The 12,866-nt window shown below is 39.9% G+C and overlaps 1 pseudogene; it reads right to left on the reverse strand.

Annotated features, from left to right (window-relative positions):
• Positions 1-448: 448 nt before the first annotated feature.
• On the reverse strand, positions 449-820 carry LOC708656 (anaphase-promoting complex subunit 15 pseudogene; annotated as a pseudogene).
• Positions 821-12,866: the final 12,046 nt, after the last annotated feature.

Consider the following 12,866-nt stretch of genomic DNA (forward strand, 5'->3'; position numbering starts at 1 on the left):
AATACCAGATATTAAAGTTGATATGAGATGACATTCTCTTGTGCTCTCAGGGTGTTTATCAAATTTTGATTAGTGGTAAATATCTGATACTCTTCCTAAGATCTTCTTTCAAGTTCCAAGTAGGTTGTTTTTTTTTGGGGGGGGCGTGGATGTGGGGAGGAAATCACTCCTTTGTCTTTATTAAAGAAACGTAGAAAGAGACCAGATCTGGCAACCAAGAGGTGAGGTACTGTCCGGGAAGGTGGAGTGGGCTCAGGCTCTGTGGATTTCAAGTGCAGACTGATGGCCTGGGAGAGGCCAAGGAGACCAGATCCTGGTAGCAGCTGAGGAGGTGCCCAAGGGCACTTTCAGGCACTGGGGCCATCAGCTTGTTCTGTGGGCAGGGGTTGGGGGTTGGGATGCAGCGTAGGTTGGGCTGGACTGGAATCTCCCTGAGGGCACCCTGCCTTGTCTACCTAGATCATCCACTGGTCCTGATCCTGTTCTTTGCCTTCCATGTCCACTTCATTGATCTCTCTGTCATCAGGTGACTAATTGTAGTCATTCATCTTGTTCATGTCCTGCATGCCCTCATCATCCTCTAAGTCCTCTTCACTACCCTCATTGTCTTCATCATCCTCCTCTTCCTCATCAACATAGTGCTCTGAGGCTGATTTGCCAATGGGAACCAGGTTGTTGTCTTTCTCTGCGATGCTTTGGAGCCAGGTCTAATGCTGCTATTCCTGCTGCTGCAGCTCTGTCTCTTCCACACAAGGTCGATCCAGATTAAACCACAGTGTCTCAGTCCCACAAAGGGGACTGAAGGAAACAAAGTGGACATGGTTCCTAGACTGGGTTTGAGTCCTGGCTCCACTACTTACTAGCTGTTTGATCTTGGCCGAGTCACTTAACCTCTCTGGGCCTCAGTGTCCTCATCGCACCAGGGGCTGCAGCCAGTGCAGACCCGGAAGCGCTTCACCAAGCCTGAGTGGAAGAACCCACCAGAATCAGGGACTCACCCCCAAGCAGTTTTATGTGATCATCTAATCCTGTTATTCTGATTTTGAAAAAGAGAGACAACTCAGCAGAGCCGTTAATGTCAAAGCTTTTGCTTATTTCAATATATTAATCTAATGGGAAAATCTCTAGAAAGTTGTAGATATTCATGTCCCTGCAAACAGTTGCATCACATCTAAGGTCTTTCTTAGGAGAAGAATGTGAATTTCTTATTAAAGTTTTTCCTCTTGAAACCCAGAGGGTAAAAGTTCTATATATTTGGATACATAGATTTTAAAAAGTGTTGGTATTCTCCCTTAAACCTCACAAAAGTCCTACAGAGTAGCTACCTTTAATTCTCTCATTAGAGATAAGAAAATTGAGACTTGAACATTTAGTGAGTTTTCCAAAGGCTAACAGTTTTCAAATTGCAGATCCGGGCCCGAAAACATTGGCAAGATTCACTTCGCTCCACCCTGCTGAAGCTGTTACCAAGAGAAGAAGCTTTTACCATTAGAAGATCTAACTCCACCCAAATGATTTCTTAGCTTCCTTCTCAGAGGTAAGCGTGGAGAGTAACACTCAAGTTGATTAGGAAATTTAAGATGCACTTTATGTAATTTTCATTTGGAAGGCTAACTTTTCCCAGCCTCACAAACATGAGAAGATTATTTGGTAGGTTATGCTGGGTGAATATGGGACTTGTGTCTGAAATGGCTTTGTTCCTTTTTCAGAAGCATTGCATGAAATAGACATTTGATAATACTGGATATGTGGACTAATTTTTGTAGTTGAACCTCTATTTGCAGGATGTGTTGACGATTGTTGAGTGTCCTTCTCTGGACTCTTAGCTGTACAGTGCTAACAAATAAAATTTGTCCATCTAATCCATTTAGTTTAGCAAGTGATCAATGGAATGAAAAAAAGTCAAACTGATTGACTAATTTTACTAAGTAACCAACTTCTCTTTTCAGTTCAGCAACCAGTCAGTTCACTTTAACCCTTTGGCTCCTGCGTGATGCAGACATGAGCCTCTGCTCTGCAGACAAGGACTTAGTCTAACAGCCCACTCTCCTTTAGGGCTCAGGCTTGCGATGGAAAAACAGCAATTTGCCCTCCTTTGGACATTTTGATAAATGATAAACATATTCATCCCCAAACCTCAAAATTATTGCTGAATTTTTTTTAAGCTAGCAACACAAAATTCGAGTCCTACATTCATCAAATTCAAGGCACAAAACCTCACAGAATTATAAAGTCCACCCAATCAATGGAATTCAGAGCTAAGAATTCAGCCACTAAATGGCATGATTGCTGTAATTAGTCGAATGGTATAATTATAGTAAACACATGATAAGTTGCCACTGAAGCACATAATTGCACAGCATAATGGTATTATTATGATTTCTGATGATATAATATGATTTGGATGTATAACAAATTCCCATAACAATATTAAAACATTTTTCATTTGTGCATTTTCTTAGTACCTGATTTGGATTTTTTACATTATGGGAGTTTAAGTCAAAGACAGGAAATCAGACCACGTTTTCAATGAAAGAAAAATAAGTTATTATTCAACATAATACCTTGTTGAGAATGTGGTTAGAAAGAGATAAAGGACTTAAAGTATGAAGTCAGTCATTAGGATAACCCTAAACAGGTATTATAGTTAATGGTTACAATTCAAGAAAACACCTGTACAAACATGAATGTTATTTCATATCTATTCTATGTCCCAGGAATTAATCATTTTACTTTGAATTTATCATGAAAATAAGCTTTCCCAGGACACAACACTGTCCATACTATCTTTGTTTTGTTTTTGTTTTGTTTTGTTTTGTTTTTTGAGATGGAGTTTGGCTCTGGTTGCCCAGGCTGGAGTGCAATGGCGCTATTTTGGCTCACTGTAACCTCTGCCTCCTGGGTTCAAGCGATTCTCCTGCCTCAGCCTCCCGAGTAGCTGGGATTACAGGTGCCTGCCACCACACCCAGTTAATATTTTGTATTTTTAGTAGAGACGGGGTGTCACCATGTTGGCCAGGCTGGTCTTAAACTCCAGACCTCAGATGATCCACCTGCCTCGGCCTCCCAAAGTGCTGGGATTACAGATGTGAGCCACTGCGCCCAACCTATCTTTGGTTTTAACGTCCCTAGGAGAAGACAATGTTTTCAAGTCATGTGCACATTGGTTATATATGTGTTGTTGTCCTGAATTTTTTTTAGATGTAGATTTTGTATGATCAAAAGCATTTTTATTTCATAGAATTTGGGAATTGGAAGAATTCTTAGAGAGTTGAGATGCATAGTTCAGGAATTCGTGGACTTATTTCATTGAAGGTGCTGGGTGTATAAGTGGAAGTATATTCTTCTTGGAAAGGGATTTTTATCATGGTCATTAGTGGAGTTGTGAAACCAGAAAGGTCTACCTGGGAGATTCTACCATCCGCCTCTATTGGGGCTGAAATCTTCTCCACAAATGCCCATCAGGTCTTTATTCCACTTCAGCTTCAACCTTCGTAGTAAGGAGGCTCTAACTGATCTGTAAAGTAGAAACCATGAGTTCTCTGCCTACCAACCTGCTAATGCAGTTTAACTTTCTTTTTTAAACAATGAAGCATAATGTTTCTTTTTATTAAGGATACAGTTCACAAAACCTCCTAGCCACACATTGTCTAACAGAACTTTCCATGATAATGGAAAATTCTCTACCTGCACTGTTCAGTAAAGTAGCCACTAGCCATATGTGGCTGTGGAGCACTTGAAATGTGGATGATGCATCTTAGGGACTGAATTTTTAAATTTAACTTAATGATAATTAATTTATATTTAAATTTAAATAACCATAAGAGTGGCTATCGTATTGAACAGCACAACCCTGCACATTGTTTTTCTATGCAGGCTCCTCTTCAATGCTATTTTACTCACTTACAACACTGTACATTACATTTTATCAATTTACACATGTAGTATTGTATTATCACCTAAGCAAATATACAGCTTTAAGCATTATAAAAGTTCAATAAATATTAATGGTGATCAATAAATGGAATCATTACAGATAATGAAATAGCATGACAAAACATAAGAGATAATTAGAATCAGTCTTACTTTTATTGACAAAGACAGTCCATGAAATTGGGAGCCATGGTCACATCATGGTATAGGTTTTCATGATTTCAAATTATTTTGATGAATTTCACACTTGATATTTATCTAAAGTTAATTCAAGATTTTCCTATTTGACCTTTCCCTGCCATGAATATTGATGGGTTTTACTGTAGTGTGAATTTCCAAGTGTCTTTCTTTTCTTGTACCCTGAAGATTCAGATTTTAGGATGCATTGTTTATTGCTTAATTTCATTGCACCTCTAGAGAAAGGAGGAGAGATCATTTCATCCTAAAGCTTGCTATGAGAAAGATAAGACACAGAATACAGAACCACAAAGGAATTAAGAATTCCATCCTGCTAGAAAATAAAGTCCATGAACTGGGAACTCAATTATTATTTTGAATAACAGTTCAAAATTTTTCTCTTATTTCTTTCAACAAAAACTGCTCTTGACTTAGAGATACAAGAGTGCACTAAAACGCAGATCCTGCCCCACGTAAGGCCAGGCAGAAGAGGTGCTCAGAGCTGGAGCTTAGAGTTAATGACAGGGAGCTAATCTATCCCAAGAGCAATAGAAACCAACAGTAAGACTATCAAGGACGGGGTGGGGAAGTGGAGGTAGAACATGACTCATCCGGCATGTTGAAAATGACCTCTCTAGCTGTATGGGGACAGGGGCTGGAGGGCCGAATGTTTTCATGCTTTCTGCTCATTGTCCAGGCAGGAAGAAACTGCACATTGCCCCCGAGAGATCAGAGCGCAGATGAAAGACTTGAGTGTACTTGAAGAATATTCAGAAGGTAAAGTTGGCAGGGCTTGGAGAAGGAATGTGAGTAACAAGGAAGATGCTCACCACGGATGCTGCCAGGTTTCTGGTGTGAACTGTGCTGTGGAGCTGCCACTCGCTGTGAGCAAAGCCATTGCCATTCTCAACAGGGCAGAGATGAGTGCTCAAGGGAGCTGGAAGTTGCAGAATCAAGCCAGCGCTGGAGAACCAAGTGTTCATTGTTGTGGAGTAAAGCAATCTTTCCAGAATCACAGAGGTGTCAAAAATACAGGAAGAGCTTCCTTTTGGTTTTTTTTTGGGGGGGTTGTGGTTAAACACAATATACATGATAAATCGTAATCATTCATTTTCTGCTTTTGGGGGGTCTGTTCAGTTTGCTGATAGCACTTAGCCTGTGCCTCTCTCTGAGAAACTACGTTGTCCATGGCTTAAAAGATTATCAAGTTCAAGATAGAGGCTGCCTGGTGGACATGCTTCCAACTGTGTCCCATGGCATACAGCCAGTGCTTCGCAAATGCTCCCAGCTGAACATAAGCAATGCCCCCACAGACTCTACAATCCTGTTGCCTTTTAATGAAAACAGCTCACAACTGCATTCCCTGGGTTCCAACTGTTTTGCTTTTTCATAGAGGATGTCCTGAATCCCTCACCCTGAGCCAAGTCAATGTGACTTGACCATGTGGATGAGCTTCCTAGGACTGCCATAAAAAAAGGCCACAAATTGGGTGGCTTCAAACAACAGAAATGTATTGTCTTGTAGCTCTGGAGGCTAGGAGTCCAAAATTAAGGTGTCAGTGGGACCATGTTGCCTCTGAAGGCTCTACAGGAAGACTCCTTTCTTGCCTTTTCCAGCTCCTGGAAGTGACCATCAATCTTTGGCATCCCTTGGTTTGAAACTGCTTTGATTCACACTCTACCTCCACTGTCCATGGCATTCTCCCTTTGTGTCTCTGTGGCTAAATGACCCTCATCAATTACATACACCAGCCATTGGATTGCAGCACATTTTAATTACCTCATCTTAGCATGACTGTGTCTGCAAAGACGCGCTTTCTAAGTAAGACACATGTACCAGGAGTTAGGACGTGAACATTGCTTTTTGGGAGACACAATTCCACACTATGCATTAAAATTTTCTAACTGGAGTATTTGTGGATATTTCCTCTCTACTGTCTTCCCTATAAGTCTTGGTATGAAAGAAAGAAAAATAGGGAGACATATTCAGCCTAATTCTGGCCACCTCTAGTGCTTTGTCCATGATTTTATCAGCACTTATCTGGTTATAACAATTCTTTGATTATGTGTCCGCCCCCACCCCTGTCTTGGAAATGAGATCTTTCAGGACATGGGTCAGTGAATAAGACCCGTGTGTCATTTATTAAATAAGACATGTAAGACATAGGTCTTGTTCTAACTTAGTGCCTAATACCTGCCACACTGAGGGACCTCAGTAAGCATTTGTCAAATGAGAGGAGAGAGAAGAGAAGAGAAGAAGGGAAGGGAACTTGAGTGATTTTCTGGTTTCATGTCGAGTCTTCAGTCTTAACCAGATTAACTCACCTTCCCCGTCAACCTTTTCTAATTGCCTCCATTAATTTCCCTCACTAGCCTTGCAAAGATTGAAACTCATTATCAGACATTACTGAGAAGCCATGAAGGGAGTGATAAAGAGTAATGGTTTAGATATTAATCTGGCTCAAATCTGCAGATAAGACAGATTAACTTTGGGGGACTCTTTCAAGACCCATGATGCTGTGGACTGCTAATAAAGATTTCGGCAGTGGGAGTTTCTGTACTGTTACCATGGTCAGGAGCTTCACTTTATGTAGAACTGCCGGTGTTAGGTGTCGCTCAAAAGTATTGTAATTTAGATTCAATTACCCAAATATTGTATCCCCAAAATGTCCTCACTTGCAGTAAAGGATTCTGTTTGGACACTCTCCATAACCCGTTCGCTTCTTGTATTACTTATCTACATAGCACAAATTTAGCACCTTAAAACAACACACGCTCATTACTTCCCAGTTTCTGTAGGTCATAAGCCTGGGCACAGTTAGCTGGGTCCTCTTTTCAAGCTTTCTCAGGAGGCTGCAATTAAGGAGTCAGTCAGAGATAGGGTCTCAACTAATGTTCAACTGGGGAAGGATCTGCTTCCAAGATCACATGGTGGTTGTAAGAATTCAGTTCCTTGTGAGAGTACTGACGGCTTCCTTTTCTTGCCAGCTGTTGGCCAGAAGCCACCCTCAACTCCTATGGGCCGCCCTTAGTTGCTGGCCATCCAAGTCCCCCAACGTGGCTACTCACTTTATCAAAGCCGGCAGGTGGGAGAATCTCTTCCCAAGGTGGAGGTCAGAGTCCAGCGTAATGCAACCATGGCAATGACAAACACCAACCTTGCCATATTCTATTGGTTAGACACAAGTCACAGGTTCCACCCACACTCCTGGGGAAGGGATTCCACAGGGTGTGAGTACCAGGAGTAGAGATCACTAGGGCCATCCTAAGAGTCTCCACTATACCTACTGACCTAGGCAAGGCTTCCTCATTAAAACTGGAGTCAGGCAGGCTTTTATGGATATCATGTTGCCAGGATATATACATGGCTAGTGTCATGTAACTATCCAGACATCTGTATTGGTTGTTACAGACTGAATGCCTGTGTCCCCCTTGTTCTGCAGTGAGCAGAACGTGCAACCTACCTACAAGTCTGAGGGAGCCGAGAGGCGGAAGAAAGAGGCTGACATATCCATTTTCTCTTAAAGAAACATTTAATAGGGACTTATGAACAGAAGCCATGTCTCAGGTGGCCACAAGAGGAGATGGTGGATCCCAGGCCATTACCACTGAGACCCAAGCCTTCTATACCATAGGGAAGGAATGTGTAGGACAATTGGAGTCAACTCCTCAGGGAAAGGCAAGAAGGCTGTGTGAGTCTGCCTATCAGTCTGTCATTCCAGCCTGGGTGACAGAGCGAGACCCTGTCCTAAAAAAAAAAAAAAAAAAAAAAAAAAAAAGACATTTTCAATTGTCAAATAAAGAAAGCAAATTTGTATAACTTAAACCAAAATAAGGGACTTCCATTTCCAGAGACCACTTTCGGCAAAAATCATCTATGTATTCTGGGTAAATGTATTTTTAATATCATTAGAATAAATGCTGCATGAGAATAAAGTAAGGGGGACTGCTGGAGGCCAGGAACAACAAGAGAGCATCACCAGGGAAACGTAAGCCAGGCTGGAGCCAGGGTCACTGAGAACCGCTGCTGCATCCTGCTGGCCTTAAGCCAGTGTTCTCAGTACCCAGAATAGGATGGCAAAGCTGTGACCAAGCTGGGAGGAAAATCAGTTTTGAGACTTCTGCATAAAACCTGGGCCTCTAAGGACAGGAACCTCAGGGAGGAAAGCATGCAGATGAGGGTGATAAGTGTGTGTGTCTGACCCGGCTTTAGTAGAGTGAGAGAAAGCAGGAAATAGTCTCCCAAAATTCCTAAACCTTAAATTCTCGTTTGTACACTTTCAGATTTGAAGACACATTATTGGTGAAGCCTATAAAACCTTAAGCCAATATTTTAATTAATAGTGTCCTGTGTTTTTAATTCTTCACTTATCTTACAAAAGTATGTGCAGAAAATTATTGCATATCATTTTTTGATAATTATTATGTGCTATGTATTTGTGGTTAAGTAACCTTTATTGCTGGTGCATAGAAATGCAATTTATACATATTGTTCTTTTTTTGACACTCTGCTAAATTGTCTTATTCATTTTAATATTTTCTTAGATTCTCTAGTTTTTCCTCTATAGATAATTTATCATTTACGAATACAGTCATGCACCACATAATGACGTTTCAGTCAACAATGGGCCACATATACAATAGTGGTTGCACAAGATTTAAAAATTTTTTATTTACTATACCTTCTCTATGTTTTAGACGTGTTTAGATACATAATACTTACCTCTGTGTTACAATTGCCAACAGTATTCAGTATAGTCACATGCTGTCCAGGTTTGCAGCCTAGGAGCAATAGGCTGTGCTATCCAGCATAGGTGCATAGTAGGGTATACTGTCTAGATTTGTGTAAGTCACTCTGTGATGTTCCCACAATGATGAAATCACCATCTAGCAATGCATTTCTTAGAACATATCCCTATCATTAAGTGACAATTGTTTGTTTCTTTCCATCTTTTAGATTTTATTTTTTTCTCTTTATTTTTCTGCTGGCTATGACAGATACCAGATACTATAGTTTGGTAGACATGGTAGCAGGCTTCTTTTTTTCCCCTTGTGATTTGAAAGGAAGATTTTTTGACTATGACTTTCGCTACAACCCTTTTAAAGCTATTTATCAACTTAAGGATAGCCTACTCTATTCCTAGCTTTTTCAGAGGATGCTTTTTAAGATCATAGATTATTAATTTTTTCTGCATTTATTGATAGATGTATATAGGGTTCCCTCCATAAGTCTATTAATGAAGCCAATTAAATGGATAGATATTCTTACCTTGAATATAAGAATTATCCCATAACCATTAATGGTTAAAAATCTTCCCACAAAGAGACAGTAGTCACAACAATTATATAGATGACTTTCTCTGACTATTTAAAGAACAAATATTTCAATCTTATAAAATACCTTTTAGTGAAAAATAAGGACAACACACTAACAAACTACATCAGGCTAAGATAACCTTGATACCTAAAGCAAAAAAATATTGAAAAAATTAGCATCTATGAGCCCATTTATGTGAAATATCAAGAACAGATAAATCCACAGAGATAGCAAAATAGTGGTTGCCAGGCATTGAGAAGATGGTGACTGCTAGTGGGTATAAGGTTTATTTTGCGGGTGAGGAAAATGCTCTAAAATTGATTAGAGTAAGGCTTGAGTAACTGTGAATGCACTAACAACTATTGCACTGTACATTTTATTTTTGCAAGTTATTATTTATTATTATTACTTTTTAGGGACAGGGTCTCTCTCTGTCCCCCAGGTTGGAGTGTGGTGATGGAATTATAACTTACTGTAACATTGAACTCCTGGCCTTAAGCAAATCTCCTGCCATGGGCTCCCAAAGTACTGGGATTACAGATACAAGCCACTGTGCTTGGCCACCTTGTACACTTTAAATGGACGACTAATGTTGTATGTGGGTAATATCTCAATACAACTGCTTTAAAAGTGTTATCCAAAATCGCTCGTGAACACAGGTGCAAAAATTTTAAATGCAATATTTTAAAAACTTATCAGCAATATATAATGAAAGGTAACACATCAATATCAAGGGTACTTCAAAGTTAGAATGTTAGTTAATCTAATCTACTCCATTAACAGATTTATGGAGGGAACCCTATATATTCTTTATGTAGAAAATTACAGACAGATGGTGAAAAACACTGAAGAACATAATTTAGGGACAAAATAATATGTTCTTCATTAGAAAACTTAATATAATAGATCTGTCAATTCTCACGAAATTGGTCTACAGATTCAGTGTAATTCCAATAAAATTTGTGACAGATTTCCTGAGTCATGCATGACATACTTATTAAAAACTTATATGGATGTTTTCTTCTTTTCTTATTTTTCCTTTCCTTTCCCTTCTTTTCTCACAGGGGTAGCATGACCAGTGCCCAAAGTATGATGAGGACAATAAATACAGACAAATATTTGCATGTACACAGCATGGAGATCAATTAACAAATCCTAATTGTGGAGTAGGTGACAAGGTAGTCCACAAAATAGAAGACACAAATGGCCAATAAGCCAAAGAAAAAGTGCCAAGTTTCATTAGTAAACAGAAAAACAAAATGCAAAATGCAGTTTAAATTTACAATGAGCCATCATTTTATACCCAATAGAGTATGAAAAGTTAAGAAGCCTATCAGCATCATCTATGGGTGAGGATGTGAAGTCATAGAAACTCCCATAGCGTGTTGGTAGGGGCAAAAATGACTTGGAAAGTGATTTGATGTTACCCAGCAAATTGAGTTTGTGTATACTCTACAGTGTACCCATCCCAGCTATTCCACTTCACCTCCTGCCCCTCCATGGGGTATCATACCCCAGAAAAGGAACTTTGGTATTTCTGCACCAAGACCCTAATTGCAAATGCTTGTGAGAGTAAAATTGTTAATAGCAATGTTCTTAAGATTCTTAGAAATTCTTTTGTCTAGCTGAAAGAGTCTAATTTATTCTGCAGCACATTAAATCTTTCAGTGATTTTAACAAAGTTTCCTAGAAACACAGTCTTGATTTTATTTTTATTGCCAGGCCACTATTTCTTTTCCTTTTTTTTTTTTTTTTTTTTTTTGAAAATCTGTTACTAGTTGAAGAAGCTGGATGTCTTAGTTTGTTTTGTGTTGCTATAAAAGAATACCTGAAACTGGGTAATTTATAAAGAAAAGAGGTTTACTTGGCTTACGATTCTGCTGGCTGGATCACTGGGCATCTGGTGAGGGTTTCAGGATGCTTCTACTCATGTGCAGAGATCACACAGCAACAGAGGAAGCAAGACAGAGACAGAGAGAGGAGAGAAGTGCCAGGCTGTTTGTAACAATCAGTTCCCATGGGAACTAATAGAATGAGAAGTCATCCTCCCCCAACCACTGAGGGCACTAATCTATTCATGAGGGTTCTATACGCCATGACTCAAACAACTCCCAATAGGCCTCAACAACAACATTGGGATCAAATCTCAACACAAGATTTGGGGGACAAACATCTAGACTATAGTACTGGAGATGAAAAACAGATTTATTTTCCAAATGAAGCCTGGCCCTTATATTGTCTTTTAAAATTCTGCTTGGAAAGTATCTTTTCCCTTCTCTACCTTGACTCTTCTATCATACTCAGTTAAAAGGAACCAACAGACACTTTCAACAATCTTTTTGCTTTGCAGGAAAGGAGGTATTTCAATGACTTGGGCCTATCACATCATTAGTATTTTTAATGAGCAGACACATAAAGTAGAGTATTTCAGTAAAGTGTTAAAAAATAAACAATGCATGCTCCTGTGAAAGGCATGGGTACTGTACCTCCAGTGCTGATCACACGGGCTTTTCTGCAGGATAGTCTGAGCAAAGACCAGAATGGTGACTTGAGTGCAGGCATGTGAAACCAGCAGGGCCAGCACCCCACGTGACGGGAGCAGTAAGTGCAAAGGCCTTGTGATGGGAACACACTGCTGTGCTGAGCAGCAGAATAAGGGCTGGCGGGTCAGAGTGCAGAGGTCAGACAGGAGAGCTGTGAAAAAATGGACTGTTGCCCATTAACTTTGTAAACTCTGGAAAACAGGATATTAGGTTGCATTTGCAAGGCTGCATGTAAGTTAGGTACTTCTTAAATGGTTTTGGTGTGTTATGTTCACCAAAATAATACTCACACTGGGGATGACTTATACTAAACAAGGCTGAGTTATGCTGACCCTAGATCAAAATTATGAAGTGAGTAAAATTTGTGTTGGCAATGCCTCTCTTTCTGCTCCCCATTTCCCTGTGCGTCATACCTTGCAAGATACTCCTGCATTTCCTTTTGTGCTTCTCACGTCCGCCAGCCCTATACAGATAGTGGCATCCCCCAAAGATTAATCGACTCCTATCCAACACACTCAGCTGTGAATCACTACTGTCTGTGGTGGTCAGAAACACCATAGACATGTGAGTTCACACAACAATCTTCCCTTTCTGTTCCCCATCAGACATTTGTTCTTTGAAAGAGAACTCCAGGATGGAAAATGCCTCAGCTATATGATAGATTTAAACTTTATAGCATCAATGGAGATTGTCCCCGCTGCCCCCACTGCCCACCTCCAACCCCTGCTATGGTTAGATATCCTAACTGAGCATGTATCCATGAGGTTGTTCATTAGTGCTAATTAAGGAAAGGAATGGTCGTTCAGCAAAAGAGACTTGTTTCTCAGTATTATTCATTATGTTCTTTTGGAAATTGCATGAGATGGTGAGTAACCTATGCGTTGTCTCTGTAATTTT

This window comes from Macaca mulatta, chromosome X, assembly GCF_049350105.2.
Source record: "Macaca mulatta isolate MMU2019108-1 chromosome X, T2T-MMU8v2.0, whole genome shotgun sequence".
NCBI classification, from domain to species: Eukaryota; Metazoa; Chordata; class Mammalia; order Primates; family Cercopithecidae; genus Macaca; species Macaca mulatta.